Here is a 12976-nt window from a genome sequence, read left to right as displayed (position 1 = left end):
GGTTTTTTTGTGAACGTACTGCCTAAACTAATTCCCATGGAATTATTTTTTCCTATCAGATAATTCTGTGAGGCTTGCTTCCTTGAACTTGTAGTAAATATGCTGTAACTTGTATAAACTTGTAGGACAACATGCAGCCCTATAGCTGTAACATATACAACAGCAATTACAGGTAAGTCTGGTAGCATTTTCTTTTATGAAAGCCGACTGACATATCTATTAAGCATCTACCTTTGGTTGCTTATAACTTTTTCAAGCTTTTAGTCACATTTCAGACTGAATGTATCATCAGCTAAATATTTGGAGGAATGTTTTTGTATTAAATGCTTCAATTCAGATGGAACTAGCCTTTCCTCTTTTAAATTAAAAAAAAAAAAAAAAGAAAAAAAAGAAAAAAAAAAGAAAGATATCTCTCAACCTTTTATTTGAAAAGCCACCTCTTTACTATGGTATTTGCAGTTTGGCAGTGTGCTTATAGGTGCTTCTGTGGAGCTCCACCCTCACATAGCCAGGTTATGCTTTGAATTATCTCAGTTGGAATGTACTCAAAGACTTCTTCAGCACCTTAATCTGAAGATGGATGGAGGTGACCTCTCTCAGTTCTTGACTCTGGCCAGCCTGTACATGTCACTCCAAAAGCACAGCTGTGTTTGCTGTCTAGTAGCCAAGACACAAAACCTTTCCCAGCGTAGTTACTCCCAGCTGTTTGTGGGCCAGCTCATTTTGAGGCAAATGCTGAGAGCAGTGGGGTCCCTCCTGTACTCCATCTTGCAGACAGCACAGGGGTAGGAGACACTTGACAGGAGTGCAGTGGAGACAAGACTTGAATCAGGGTCACTATGGGGAGCTGAGCATTGACTTGCGAGGAAGGGCCAGATGGGCAAGGGGAATAGAGCACTGAGTTGGGGGCTGGGGTTTGGACACATACACGGCACAGCATTATAGGCAGGGAACTGATAGGAAATGAGGCTGGAAAATGCTGATAGACAGACACAAACAAGATTTAGGCTGCAGTTTCTTGTGAGAGTGTGTGAACCAAGATGGAGATCATCTGTATCGCTTCCCTTAATCTGCACTCCCTTTCTACTCCTTCTCTTTGCCTTTCTCCTATGGGTGCATGAACTGATTCTATGCCTTAACGCTGATAATGCTACCCTTAGCTGTCTTAAATGCAAAACATTCAGCAGAAACCAACCCAGGTTTTTCTACTCAGTTTGTCTTAGCATTAGGAGGCTAAAGTGACAATTCAAGGGGTCCAACAAATGCCAATTCCGACACGAATTAAGTGGAAGGAGGATGTAGCCCATAGCCCAGAGGGGAGAAAAATAAAGGGCAGTCATTGAGGAAGTCTCTCCTTTTGTGACAGTTTGTTCAGTCTGTTTTATGGAACTGAATTCACAGAGCGAATTGATGAATGTCTAAAAATGGCTGATCTGGTTACTGGTAGGGGCATGGGCTGCAGGTCAAGAGGGAGAAGTCTGATGGTTAGAAGCATGATGGGTTTGTCTGGAACAAAAAGACGAGTGATAAGGTCTTAAAAGGTGATGGGATTTCATTGATACTAAGGAATTTTGCTGGTAATGCTAAAGTGAATGGTAAACCAAGATGGTCAGTTTACTTCCTTTTTATCACTGTATGCTTGGGGACTATAAATCAAAACATGGAGAAAATGAAAAGGAGAAGACAAAAGATAACCCCATTCAGTTTGTGGTTGACTGATTTGGCAAGGGGTATGGGAGTGAAATTAAGAAGTTATCAGTGTGTCTTTAGAACTATTTCACTTCAAAGGGTGGATGTAATATAGATTGATTAACAGTTTTTGAAATACCTGTGAGAGTGAATACATGACACAGCATTCACTTAGCACACTTCAGCATAATTCAGTATGGAGAGAATAGCATAAGATGTGAAAAAGCGTTTACTAAAGAACATTCATGTCCAGGTTTTCTGTATTTCACTGCTCCTCTCTCAAGAAGTACCTATGCATTTGGCCATCTGGTAGTTTGTCTTGGTACCTCTCAGGGCCTTATTAAAGATAGGAATGATATGGGTTACTCCTTTAGCACAGTTGCTGTGCCATAAGCCTAAACTTCATCTAAACTTCATGTTCTCTTGGTTCTCTTGGTCTTGGAAGAAAAGAAAAAAAAAAAAAAAAAGAAGAAGAAACCCCGTGGTGAAACTTGAGAGGTTTTTTTGTCAATTGCTGGGGGTTTTTTGGCCATTTGCTTTCAGGGAAAGCCTAGGAAATAATGTGCACCTCAGAGTAGTTACCTAGAATTACTATGTATCCACTCAGCTGCTTTCTTGTACCTGTAAAGTGATACATCCCACCTTAATTTCACCTGAGTGTCCTAAAAGTTAAATTGACAAGAATGAACAACTCAGATATGATATTAATACATGCTGGAGAAAAACGCACAAGGAAAGTACTATTTCTTGTTGTCAGACATTATATTATTAGCATGTGCCAAATAATTTCTAGAACTACTGTTGAGCAACATTCCCATTATTACAGGAGCAAGCAGAAAAATATTTGTCATATGTAAAAAATGCAAGAAAATACTTATATGTGACAAATGTTTATTGCAAATAAAATTGTTACAATTGTCATCATTAAGAGGAAGGAAAAAAAGTTTGTTGTGTTAGTGATGGTTTTAGGGTCTGGTTGGCCTAGCATTATTCCCACCACAAAACACTGTTTTGCAATTTAGGCATCAGCCTGAAACCCTGGTGATCTGAGATCATGTCTTGGCTTAGTTACAGACATGCTGTATGACACTATAGTTAACTCACATAGGTTCAGTGGCCTTAGTTTTCATCTAGTTTCTCATGTAATTTCTTTTCTCTTTATGTAATAATTACAGACCATAAAGTCAAGCCAAGAATCTCTTTAATGCCTGTATGTGCTGCAATAAGATTGGGAGGCACCTGATGTTAATTAAGATTGTACAGGAAGATTTGAATGGCCTTGATACTGAAGTAGTAGAAATGTGATAGTATGAAGTGTAAAGTAATGTACTAGTAGATCATTGAAAACATTACTAGGAGTTTAGCAGTTAGAAAAAGCTGTTTTCAACAGATGAAGAAGGATTTAATGTGCTACTCAGACATATATGGCAAATTCAGTATTACAAGCATGGTTACAGCAGAACTGTACAGAGTGTAGATATTCCTATTTTGCTTAATGCCAGCTTACTTGGGTATAAGCACTTCAAAAATTATTAGCTTTTTAGCCATGTCTCTTTGCACACACATCGTTTATTTCCTATCTATTATCTTATTTGGCTCTGTTGCTGCTTTTTCTCAATCCTCTTTAGGTATACACTGCATTTAGGTATACACTGCATAGTGTATACACTATGTTGCTCAACGTAGAACTATGTTTACATATATTTCTTTGTGTTTGTATAGAAGGTACATAAAAATGTATGTGTGTGAGATCTTAAATCACTTTCACAGTGGGTTAGCTTTTATTTTCAACAAATAGATGCTGTTTTGCTATTTTACGTTTACACTTCTGTTTTGTCAGTGTCATTGTCTTGTTTCCTTGCTCCCTTTGATATTTGGATTTCTTGCAAAATACAGTATCCTGGTTGGTTCTCTTCCTCTGCAGGTTAGTAAACTTTGGTGAGGGAGACTGTGCTCTCCTGTTTACATGAGAGTGTGTGTGTGGGGGCATTTAAGCTTCAAAATATTAGCTTTATAGTGCAGGGATTACTTTTTGTTCTGGCTTTGGACACAAACAGCCACATTGCCATTGTTCAGTAAAAACATCAATGAAGATAGGCAATAGAATTAATATGATGAGTATATTGTACAGGAAAATACAGAAAAAAAAAATGAGATACTTATTTTCTGATCAGTTATTGACACATTTTTAACAAATGTACAAATTCAAGTATGCATTTGTGCAAATAATGCACAAATCAAAGAGGCAGGAATTCTGTTGTCTAGATAAAGGGGTTATTTTAATTATATTACCAAATTAGTTAAAATCCCCATAGAAATTAACTTAAAACTCTGCTGTTTAGTGTTCATGGTTTTTTTATCCTTGCTTTTCACTCTGCAATTTTGTAAAATACAAGGATTTCCATTACCATAGCAACCACAGAAACACGTGATACTGTACGTACGAAACATTTTTAAAGAAAATACACAGCACCATGGGAACTGAGCTGTCGACTCTTGGGGGCAGCACATGCTTGCAATAAAACCAATTCAAACACATAATTCAAACAAATGGTAAAAGTCTCATATTAGTGATGCAAGACAAAGACTGAGGATCTATGCTACAGTGGGACTGTTTAGATGTTTCCTCTTATTGCTTGTGGGCTGGAAGTTTTAGGCATTCTAGTCAGGGGATGGAAAGCTATGCTCCTTTTGCACTGGAAAATATTTTCCTAAACCCACTGGCAAACTGGCCATTGTGACTGTATTCTTTTCACAATACTTACCTTTCTAAAGCTTCCCATAGTCTTCTGTTTCCAGTGTCATGCTCTTTAATTTACTTTTGTTAAACATCTCTGTTTCAGACAGTATTTAATACGTTTTTTCAGACAACTTTTTGTGTCTACAGATGCACCCTAACCTTATTCCAAGGACTATGTAGATGAATCGAGCAAATATCTCAGAAGCCTCTTTAGAAAAAGAGGTGTATGTAAGCCATGTGTTTAGTAATTTTTCAGATACTTTTATTTATTATTAATACATAATTCTTCCTTCTTTAATTATAGCTATTTTTCTACCTTTTGCTCAGTTGTGCAGTAAAAATAAGTTGCTAAAATGACACTGCAAGGAGCAGATGTGATAAATCAACACTCCTCTGTGTAGTACAGATTTTTTTACTTCTGAGTTGTATACACAGAAATAAACACATGTTTATCAAACATCTGAGCTGAAACAGAGATTAGCATATTATAGTGCAGTTTCCGTCTGCTAAACTGCACTTAATCACGTCAATCATTTTTTGCTCCTGAACAGGAAGAATCTCCACATCAGAATATGAGAATGGCCATTCTGTGCCACGCCAAAAGTGGTAATCAAACTCGTTTCTCCAGCAGTGGTCATAAATGAAAGTCAAGACTAGGGATAGAGCAGGCAAATGTCTTCTCTACCACCACTTAGATCTTCTCAGCTAAAAGAATTGTTGTGTCTGTTGTGGCATTATAAGTACAGTTGAAGAGCAATATTTGTATATAAGAATTCTATTGACTAAATGAAGTGTTTCTTTTCCTCAAAAATGTGATTAGTGGGTAAAGTAAGTCTTGTAGTCTAAATAAAGGAGGAAATTCTAAATAAAAGAGTATGAACTTCAATTGTATTTATGCAATTTATAAATGAACACTAGAGCTACCTTTACAAACAACTAAAGTTACCTTACCAGGATGAACAGCTGGTCTCATTGAATCAATTGATTTTGCAGGAACTGTGATTCGACCTCAAAAAACCCCATTCCTTGCTTTTTAGATACATTACTTAAATTGCCTCCTTTCATTGCCAGCCTGCAATCATCTGGTGTTTTGTAAAATGTTTTGAACCATGTGACACAGAAATGTAACACTGCAGCATTCCAGTTACCTGTAAATAAATCTTACATCTATTATTTAATTCCTCTAGCCTCCTGAAGGTGTATTAGAGAATATCTGTTCTCAGGGGACCTCCTGCATTGATGCTGAGACAGAGAATAGGAGACCTGTAAGGTCACTCTGAGGACAGAAACACAACCAGCACACTGGAACTAGTGCTGTGATTCTCCTGGATTAAACTTCAAATGAGTGGTACTATTCTCTTCAGTTACTGTTGACTGGAAATGACTACAGCTTGTTCTCATGTCTGAAGGAGACAGTACAATCCCTTACAAAAAACGTGAACACTGCATAACTCTGATCACTGCATGATAAAAGTACCACTGGCCTAAATTGAAACAAACAAATGAACAAACCAACAACCCACAAACAAACAAACAAATAAAACCAGATTATAACATATCCAGTCAGAATTCAAGTGTCACAACAAAAAATCAGGTTGCCTCGGTGTTACTTACTAAACAAGTTTCTGTTAGGGATACTTCCTGCACATTTTAAAACTTAAAAATGATACCTTTGCCTATTTTACTACTGTTGTAACTGCCAGAATGGCACAAAGTTACACTACTGTTTTTGCCAGTCTGGAAAAGTTATGCTTGTCTGTCTGTGTCTGCAGCTGAGTGCATGTTACAGGATTGTTACTAATAAATTTATATCATTTTTCTGTTAAAGGTTTATGAAATCTTCTTTTCCAGTGCTCTGAATTTTTCACAACTTCAAGTGTCTTGGGCTGGAATTTCTTGCAGGAGCTTAGCTGTTGCCAAAATGATGGTAGAAGAAGTTATCTTTTCCTCACATCATATTACAAAAACTCAAAAACTTTTTGGATTAGGAGCATGTCATTTATTGGAGCAGGATATCTACAAGAATACTCAGTGTGAAATTACTGTAAACTTGTAAAACCTAAGGTTGCAGATGGGATTTCCTTATTCTTCAGTGGTTGATTTTTGAAACGTTAATCAAATTTTCCTAGCTATTTCCTAAATACAGAATCACTGCATCTAACACATCAGCTTGTTGTTTAGGTATTGTCTGTAAGTATTTAAAGCCCCTTATCCTCAAGAACATAGCAATATTCAGTCATGCAATACACGTGGCTCTATCATGCTCTTGTATCTATGTGATTGCACCCGTGTACCTGCCCTTACATGTCTTCTTGCACTTATATAGTGTGAGAGGCTGAATTTTTACTATCTACTGGTGACAGCATAGAAAAGTAGCAGTTTATATCATGTTTGAAATCTCAAACATTCTTCTGTAGCACCTGGTTGAGTACCTGTTAAATAACCCTTCAAAATGCAGTATCAGAAATTTGAGAATTTCAGTTTCTTGTCAAGACAACAACTGAGTAACAGTTTAAAAAAAAAATGAATCTTCTAAAGAGTTTCCAAATCCATTTCAGATTCTGGGACCAGCATTTTAAGGAGGGAAGATTTTAGCCTGAGTGCGCAAAACACAATATGAGTTATTCTGTATTAATTCGCTTGCTGACTTATGAATGAATCATTTCTTACCATAACATTTTGAAGGAGTAATGAATCTCATTTTCTTTCAAGAATACTTTCTGTGCATTCTCTGTGTAACGTATCAATGGCTGTGTCTTTGTCAGTCTAGCTGTTTTGGAAGTTAATTCAGCTGTCATGGTTCCAAGAGGGATATCTCTCAGATCTGGATTTCTCTCTCATTCACTTGGTGGGATGGAGGTTGAGGGGGGGTGGGAAACAAAAACCAAACAACAAAAGGAAAAATAACTTTAAAAAAATAAAGTAAAATAAAATAAAACCAGAAACCAACACTAAGAATTATTCCTAAGAATAGATTCAATGGGATTTGCATACTGAGATACAAGAGAGCGGTTAACCTTCATCTTTAAGATGTGTTTTGTTTTGCACAGGTGAGCTACTTGACTGGGTATTTTTTTCTAATTACTTTAATGTCTTCTAAAATACCTTGAGAAAAACTGAGGAAAAGTGTGTTGTAAAAGCAGCTCATCTTGTACTGTATATTTGCATGAAACTTGAATGTTCAGTACCTTTGGCCAGTGGATAAACCTGATTTCAAAATACTATAAATTGAGATAGCCACAAATTTTCCATTGTCACAATCAGTCACATTCAAAGGTTAAATTTAAGCATGAGAATTTTCATAATTGGTCTGCTGTGAATTTTCCCCATTTTTCACTTGTGTTTTATTTGCACAGGCTTATTTGTGAAAGTGGATGTTGCAGAATGATCAGAAAACCAGTAGTCTTATTTTTTCAGAGATGTTTCAAGAGGGCTTTCTGAGTGTGTGCAAGACAGATTATTAAATGTACCTAAATGGCATTTTTGGTGGCTACTGTGGAGGGGAGAAGAACATGAAAGGAAGGTGTAAAGAAGAGCATTACTAAGTTTTGCGTGATGTGTTGCCTTAAAAGGAAAGTGAAGAAGCGTTAAATAAATATGAAGGATTTGGGAGTAAAGTTTGTATATGTATTACACTTTGCATCAGCTGAGGAACACAGCAGTTCTGAGTTGGAGCTGACAATGAAATTATGAGTGGTACGTAGTATATTTTCATTACAGTAATGAAAGGATAAACACAACTTCAATTTGTCTTCTACAATACTTTTTAATGCCTGATGGGAACAATGGGAATGTGCCTAAGATTTTGGAATTTTAGTCCTTACATACATAGAAAAATAGGTCCATCAGTTGATGGCAGTTACTGCACCTATAAACATTATCTTTCTCTTTACAATAACATTTATATTCCTGACTTATCACATTCCTCTTCAGGCTTCTTTTGGTTATGTTTCATGTGGGTAATGTTTTCTACATGTCTGAAAATCCTGTTTCTCTCGGTTACAGCCTGCCCAGTGGATCTGAGTCTTTCTTGAAGCGCATTTCCCCAAACTGGATACCCTACTCTGTATACCATGTGGTTTTATCAATGCTGATCAGACTAAACAGATTACTTCACTTGTTTTGTGGTACATATTCTGCTTATGTAACGTAGTCTGAGCTTTGCCTCTTCTGTAGCAGTAAGCCAATCCTGGCTCATGTTCAGTTTGTGATTTATACTTAGTTCCTCCTTAGCCAGTTGTCTCATGTACAGGATTTGTACAATTGGTTGATTACTCTTGCTTTCATATAATACTTGTATGCATGCTTGCTGGGCTTCATTAAAATCATGGCACCACTCTATGCTTCCTTACTTTTTGACATGTAAGCATAAATAAGCACGCTCTAGATATGATTTTCCAACAAATTATTCACCCACTTTATGTTAGGAGAATCAACAAAAACCTTTCCTGAGCTGCTCATGAGAATGTTATATTGGACAGTTGTCAAAAGCCTTACTAGTGTTTGGAAACATGGCATCATCTGCTGCATCCTCAGTTGCAAGCCCTGTTAGTTTATAACAAAAGACTTGACATGATTTCATATAGTCATAGAATATCTCAAGTTGGAAGGCACCCGCAAGGATTATCAAGTCCAACTCTGGGCTCCTTGCAGAGCTACATTGTTCTTGACAATGTTTGCAAGTTGTTTATTTGTTAGAGGAATTTTTTCTGTAATTGAACTTTTTTGTTGATGTTTTGTTTTTGTTTTTTTATCTCCTTCTTCCCCATTAGAGTTGTGTATTGCATTTTTGCTCTGTAGAGTCTACTCATCTTAGTGGGTTTGTTTGTTTGTTTGTTTTTCTTTTCACAGGTGCTTAGAGGACTACTTATGCTCTGAAGCTTTATCAGGAATTTTGCTAAGTAAATATTGATAGTGGGTCAAGCTGATGTGAAAATTATTTTAAGCTGCTTTCATTTATAACATATTTAAAAATTGCCTAGCTCGTTCTTTCCTTATTTTAATTTAAAGGCTTATGTTTTATCACTCAAATAAGTGTTTTAGCTTCCCATTTATAAATGATCTCTTTAGTGAACTCTGAAGCTCTGTAACTTTTCGTCTCTCCTATGGAGCAAAGCTCTATCATCCTTGTTTTTCTTATGGTTCATAATGTAATTATTACTTATGTATTTATTTCCTTTCACTCTTGGTCTTCTTTGCTAATTGCAGCTGTTTATACCTTGGCCTGAGTTTTGTGTCTTCTGAAAAACACTTGTCCCTAGCAGGCTAACCTAATTTCCACTTTCTCTGTGCTCTCTTCCTGTGTTTGGGGCTAATAACAAGCTCATGACTTAGCCAGATTGGTCTCTTTCTACATTTTCCATCCTTCCTCTGCATTGGACCAGTTTGTACTTGTGCCTCAATACCATTTCTTTGAGGAATTGCCAGGTCTCTTTAACTCCTTTTCCCCATGAACTTGTCTGCCACAAATTCTTAACAAATGTTTCCCTGAGTTTACTGGAATCTACCTTCCTGAAGTTTATTGGTTTTATTTTGCCTTCCTCTCTTTGGTTTTGCGGCTCTTTACTGTTGTTCTCATAACAGATTTCTCTGTGGTAAGTAGTTCTGATCCTCCAGGGAAGCAGTGGAAGGCCTCTGAATGTTTAGACGTGCACGAAATCACATCCAGTATCCAAGATTTGTCAAAGAACACTACCAATTCTCTTAGAGTACTGCATGGTCAATTCAGGTTTATTTGCGGAGACCATGTCATGGGAAAGTATTTAATACATCTTTCTAGTGTCTTTTATTTCTGTTCACAAGGTTACAGCCAGCATCATGTGACAAGCCAGCTTTCTGTGGATGACTGCAAACAATAGTTTGAGAACTACTGATTTAGAGTACAGCAGTTGCTCTATTGGAGCAGGTCCTTGGTCCATTCAAAACAAGGTGGAAAAAAACTCTTAATGACTTAGAATGCAATGCATGCATGTGAAGATTACTCAGGATAAAGTTCAAGAAAGAATTGCAGGGAGAGCATAATTAGAGAAAGATTGTACTCAGTCCTTAAAATTCAAGCACTTCATTTTCCAGTCTGATCCAAATTTTATAACCAAAAGAAAATTAACGTTTCCACTGGCAGCACTTAACATTATTAAAACAGGCAGGTTTTGTTTTCTCAGCTTTCAAATTCTTCTTAGAACTACATTTGTTTCTTTTTCTACTGAAGCACATGACATCTCTGTAAATTCTTTTCTCCTCAAAGAAGTGTCCTGCATCAAACCTTCTGTTTATTTTTAAAAGGTTAATCCATTTTGTCTGAAGTCAAGTTATGATTTCACTAAAACCTGTAACTACCTGTCCTGATTAACCAATCCTTTCTCTCTTTTAATTCCACATTCATCTTCGTTACCTCTGAAGAACACGTGCTATGTATTGGGTTAGAGAATGAACCTATTTCTGCCTTATGCTATGCTTTTTTGACACTGAATTATTGTGTAAAAGATGACACACATGCTACAGTGATCTTTTAAAAGGAATAGCTTATTACATGTGTGCATATGCCACCAGTATTTCGTAAGTATTAGGCTTTTTCTTAGACTTCTTTTTATAATTCTGCTAGCTCCTTTATAATAACATTTTCTCAAAAACTCTTTTCATTATTTTGTATGCAGTAAGAAAGTCTTATCCAACTTATTTTCAGTGTACTGTAAGTTTCTACTGCTTTCAAGCAAAACTTGAAATGTTTCTGCAGTAGAATTCTGTGTTTCATGTGGATGTTGGTGAGGTGTGTGCTGATGTCTTTAAGACATGGAGTTAATGCTGTAGCAGCAACTCTTGAACTTGGTCCTTGCTATTTTGGTGTGAAGGGACAGAAATAACAATAAATACTGAAGAGATTAATTCAGAAGATTAACAGGATTATGTTAGTTAACGTATGCAGAGTTCTTGCAGGTGAAAAAAAACTGTAAGCATACTAGGCAAATGTAGTGCTACTAGAAGTTACAAGTCAGTACAAAATGTATAAAACACCATGTAAACACATGAAGTAGGTGTCAGTCAAACTGGGATCCAGAACTGTCCAACACAGGGTAGTCTTGTAACCTTCATGCTGCTGCTGCTTGGATGTGTAGCACTATCAAGCCTCTCAGAACTATTGATGAAAGAATACTGTGGAAGATTTACAGTTAATGAGACAACAGCATATATAGTAATGTATTAATATGTTTTGTCTACTGAGGGTACGTTAGAATGAAAAAGCCGTTTTTGTAAAATACAGCATTTTATTTAAGGGGGAGGTTGTCCTTTTGGTTTAGGCATCAGTCTGTGTGTACACTTGCAAAAATCGATCTGTGGTTCAAATCTTTCCATAGAAAAGGTGACTCCACATGTGAGGCAGCAAGTCCTCAGTTCTGTGTGGGCTGAGTAACTCCACATCCAGTGTAGACATATCTTTGTTCTATTTGTGTTTAATAATTCTGCAATAACAGTCCTCCAAAGCTTATACTAACCTTCTGGTCAGAGGTTTCAGGTCTGCTGGCTGAGATGTGTCTGAGCAGAAGCTACCCTTAGAAGCCCTGAACAAAAAGCGGATTTCTGGCAGTCCAAGTCTATAAAAAGGAAAAAATGCTACAATCTCATTACTTGGGTAGATTAGCTAGCTGTGAGGAAAGGGCAGTGACTACACAGTCCATGCTTTCTGAGAAACTCTGGGAAAGAAATGCCTACAGTCTGTTACTGAAGGGCTTTCAGGCACCAGGTGGAAGTGTGGGGTGAGAGGCAGTGTAACATCCTTTTCAGAGATACTGGTGTGACTCCACAGAACAAGAAATATTTCAATGAGTGCTGGACCCGGTGAAGCTTGAGTTCTCATACGTGCTGGTTGAGTATTTCTTTAACTGAATGATGCTGAGGTTGTGCTTTCGGCTCAGCCCTTATCAAACTTCAGAAAATGAGATAAAAATACTAGGAATGTGTGCTGTGGGAAAAGTTTTAATTGAAATTTGTATTGTGCAAGATACCTGACAACCTACACAGAGGAGAATGCTTAGTTTACAAAGACGTGTGTAATGAGAGTGATCTCTTGTGAGCCTTGTTTCCTAAATAAATACAGACAAAAAAACTAGAGCAGCTGTTGAGTCCGGCTCCTTCTATAGGGAGCCTCATGTTGTTCTTTTGAGGGGAACAAACACTGCACAGTTGCAACTGTGGAAGTTACCGTATTTCTGAGCTCCTTAGAGAAGAGGTGAAAGAGAAAGAAAAGAACCTCCTAATGAGGAATGGGCAAGGTCTAGGTAGTTGTAATTCAGACTTAAAGTCATTTAAACTCTACTAAAAGAATCACAGAATCACAGAATCACACAATATCAGGGATTGGAATGGACCTCGAAAGATCATCTAGTCCAATCTCCCTGCCGGAGTAGGAACACCTAGATGAGGTTACACAGGAAGGCATCCAGGCAGGTCTTGAATGTCTCCAGAGTAGGAGACTCCACAACCTCCCTGGGCAGCCTGTTCCAGTGTTCTGTCACCCTCACCGAGAAGAAATTTCTTCTCAAATTTAAGTGG

The sequence above is a fragment of the Columba livia genome, chromosome Z (genome assembly GCF_036013475.1).
Source record: "Columba livia isolate bColLiv1 breed racing homer chromosome Z, bColLiv1.pat.W.v2, whole genome shotgun sequence".
In the NCBI taxonomy this organism is placed as follows: Eukaryota; Metazoa; Chordata; class Aves; order Columbiformes; family Columbidae; genus Columba; species Columba livia.
This window is presented reverse-complemented; position numbering follows the sequence as displayed.